The 4,085-nt window shown below is 36.6% G+C and overlaps 1 non-coding gene across 1 annotated transcript; it reads left to right on the forward strand.

Annotated features, from left to right (window-relative positions):
• Positions 1–472: 472 nt before the first annotated feature.
• MIR125B2 (microRNA 125b-2) lies at positions 473–562 on the forward strand. The gene has a single exon (NR_031400.1). It is a non-coding gene; the product is annotated as a microRNA 125b-2 (primary transcript).
• The last annotated feature ends 3,523 nt before the right edge of the window (positions 563–4,085 follow it).

A 4,085-nucleotide genomic window follows, 5' to 3' on the forward strand; every position in this document is an offset into this window, starting at 1 on the left:
GTTACTGTACGAATCTGCTGGAAGAAGCAGGTTTTAACCCATTTTTAGACGCTTCCTTCCGATGCATTGTAATATGGCTACTTGTGAGTCAAGGCAGTGAAGATTTTTGCTGTGCTCTTTTCTTTTTGCTTTCAAAAGTTAAGGACTGTAAGAAAAGTCTGTTCAGTCAGCTGATACATTGTCTTGAATGTATGTATGTGTCTTGCCTGCTTATTTGATCTTTTCTGCCCCCTACGTGAAAGTGCCTTGTGTTTATTTGGGTGGGAGGAGGGGTTGCTGATTGGGGTGGGGTGGTGGGGGGTGGTTGCTTTTTGTTTTGGTTTTGGTTTGGTGTTGTTGTGTGTTGTTTTTGTTTGGTTGGGTTTTTTTTGTTTTGTTTTGTTTTTTTAATAATAGCAGTGAAAGTTTTGCTGACAGCAATTATGACTACTAAGCAATTCAGATTATTGGAAGACGAATTCTACTGGATCATATCAGACTTTTCCTAGTCCCTGAGACCCTAACTTGTGAGGTTTTGTAGCAACAATCACAAGTCAGGCTCTTGGGACCTAGGCGGAGGGGAACCAGCAGCTTTGGACTATGATTGTTTCTCTGCAGAATTTAGAGAGCCAAAGGAGCTTTCCCTGTCTGGAAGGGAAAAAGGAAAATAGACCTTTGTTAATATATTGGAAAATATTCCAAATGTTAAGCAGCAGACCTGTTCCTAAAAGAAAAAAAAGCTGTTATCCTTTGTGCAGCTTTAGCATGCTACCTGTTTGTGTTTAGAAAACTGGACTGGATGCAATGTAACATTTACTATTAAAATTTAAACTGAATGCCAGTTCATACCTCAAAAAAGAACCAAAAGAACAACAACAAAAAATCAAAAACAGACAAACAAACAAAGAAAAAAAAAACCTACCAACCCACCAGGTACTAAAATATACCAAAGGTTTTCAACCATAACATAACATTATCATTACAGACATTTCTGGTAGATGATTATCACAAAGTGTATTTTCAGCTGTATTGCTACAGCATTTAACTAACTTTTAAAACATAAAGCACGAATGCTGATGTTTGAGGCCTAGAAAGCATTCATTCTTTTGATGGTTAAGTAATGATTTCAGTCTACAGGAAAACTGTTGCTTAGCTTTTCCTGTAATACGGGACAAAGACTGTTTTATAGTAGTTACCATTATTTTTCTTTGTCTAAGTGAGGACACGATATCACATTTAAAAATATTGTCTCAGTTTAAATTTTAATCTGATCGAGAACATTGGTGTAAAAATCATACTACAGCATTAATATCACTTCACTCACAGTCACATTCTGTGTACCTGTTAAATTTCAATGGAGTCGGCAGTACTCTGAGAATAGGACTCAGCCTCAACCTTCTTTGTCACTTTTTGCATTTTTCCTCCCACTGGCAACAGCATACTGTGTTTTAGGTTGTCCCCAATATGCTAAGTACTTCACTGACTTTGCATAGGAAGATTTACAGGGGCATGAGTCGTTCTGTGCCATTCATTGCTCTTAAACTTCTGATCTGTCGTGCATAGTTTGATTTGTTTTTCTTAACAGTTTATAGGTGGGTTAGTTCTAATTCATTTTTCTCTTGTTTCCTGTGTCTAAACCAAGATGCTGCAGGACCTTGTTGATGCATCAGACTTCACTGAGACAAAGGCTTCATACAGATCAGGCATCCAAACTATTTGTTCATTTCAGAAGTGGTATTTTTGCTGCAGTGTTTTTTTTCCACTTGTGTGGGAGGAATTGTGTTTTATTGTAAGCATCAATACTTTTGTTAAAATAAATTGCTCTTATCTCTTAGAGTAATACTTTTTCTTGTTGTCTTGTTTTATTAAGAGGCAGAAACTATGCGCTGTACGTAGCTTTCAAGTTGCTCAAGGTATAATTAGTGCTTAAATAGTCATAAAAATAGTCTTACCAATTACAATGATGATACAGTTTCTGTAAAGATGCTGTTCTTTCCACCATAAACTGTCAATCGCACATACTCAGAACACTCAAAAGAGCTACTTGCAAACATTCAGTCATGGAGGTAATTTCTTTTTATGCAGATGTGTTATTGAACACCACTGACTTCTATTCAGACGATGTTAGAAAAATAGATCTGAATTTGTATGTGAAAAACTAATTCACTCAGATAGGTGCTACGCCAAGAAAGCAGTTTGGTAGCAGCTGATATGTATTATGTGTAATACTCATAGTCCTGAAAAGGGTGTATTTAAGGCACTGCTCAGGTGAATGCACTCTGATCATTCAAGTTACATAATGAGATAAAACCATATTGCGCGTAGGTATATGCATATTGGTATACAGTTTAAATTATGCACAGAATTTGTCAAAATAAAAAACCTAATATATTTAATCAGATATACGATGTGCACGTCTGTAGATATGAAAGACTGTGGATTGCATTTATTTTTGAGTCAGCAAAATTTACCTGAATGTGCATAGTTCATATTAGGTATTTATTTTGGTTTAATACTGTATTGTATAATGCATGTGAAACTATAGTATGAAATGTCCATCTCTAACAGTGTGAAGATTTCTAGTACTTTTTTCTCTGCAGTGAGAGTGAAAATGAAATTAACCATGAGAAACTCCTACCTGTCTTATTTGGTGCTACAGCAAAAGCTGTGAATACACAGTACTGCCTCTGCATCACTGCTTGAACTGGGATAGCTCTGGTGCCTCCTCTCTGCCCATAGTACTCGCTGCTGCCCCTTGCCATAGAGATGAAGAAGCTGGTGCACTGTCTTCCTTTTTACCTCCTTCCTCTTTTTCCCCCGTTTCAACACAGCAAAACCAACCTCTACTGCACATTAAACTCCTTGTGATGGGGCAGAGGTAGATGGAGGGAAGGAAGAAACCAAGCCTTTGCTCGGGTAGAATTGCCACCATGATCAACACATTTCCCCAGCCCGGGACTATGCGACAGTGCCTGCAGACACCTCACAAAAAGCAGTCTTATTTACACTTTGTCATTGTATGAAAGCTGTATATGTTAGTGAAAATAAATGGAAACATCACTGGTAGACTACGCATAGCTATATATGCAGAATTTCAATATACTTCTATTTCTATATGACTTTTTGCTCTTCCAATACAAAATGCTTCTAAATGCTACTTAATACGTGATTTCAGAGTAATCAGCTTGTGCTACAACAAAAACAAAAAAACAAAACACAAGCTCTTGCAAAGGGGAGAGAGAGCGAGGGAGAGGGAGAGAGAGAGAGAGAGAGAGAGAGAGAGTGAAAATGATGTGTGGTGCATACAAAAAAGGAATGATATTAACAATTCGATGAATTCCTAGTTGGTAGACCAGACTGAGCCAGACGCATATATTAACGGCTGTCTGCTGCTGATGTGAGCCTGCTCAATGCGGTGGAAATGAAGGATCACCTAGTCTCTGACACCAGCTTATTTGTACGTTTTAATTTTAAAAAGGAAAATCACTGTTTTACATAAACATCTTAACCCCTGCATGATTTTCTTTCTTTTTTCCTCCCTCATATTGTTTGCTAATTTACTGTCAACTTAAAGTGCTGTTTAGCTACAGCCCAACAAAACATCAGTCAAAAAAGAGAAGGAAGTATTAGCTTCTCTTTTGTCTGCCATGTACAACTGGTTTATTATTATGATAATTGTCTACTTTAATTTTTAGTCTTCAAGAGAGATGCAACAATTTTCCAGAATTTCATTTCTGAAGTGTTTTAAGTTTCAACAAGATACTATTCATTTTAAATCTAAGCCAGAAAAATCCTTTACAGCTCAGGCTAAGGTGATTCGATCAATACTTTTTTTTAACCCAAAGATCTTTAGTGCCTTAATAAAATGTTATGTTTATGGAACAGAATTTCTATTCAAACCATTTAAACACTAGGATCCATTAATATAATGTTGAAGACTGTTACATGAGTCGGGGGAATTCCAATCCAAGTTAATTACTGCTGGAATTAGAGGAGCAAATATTTTACTCAAAGTTGTACAACAAGAGTCTACAATTATCACATTTCAGAGCATTGCTCTACACACTTGATGAAAAATGTCAATGAAATTTAACATAAGATGTTAC

The sequence above is a fragment of the Gallus gallus genome, chromosome 1, assembly GCF_016699485.2.
Source record: "Gallus gallus isolate bGalGal1 chromosome 1, bGalGal1.mat.broiler.GRCg7b, whole genome shotgun sequence".
In the NCBI taxonomy this organism is placed as follows: Eukaryota; Metazoa; Chordata; class Aves; order Galliformes; family Phasianidae; genus Gallus; species Gallus gallus.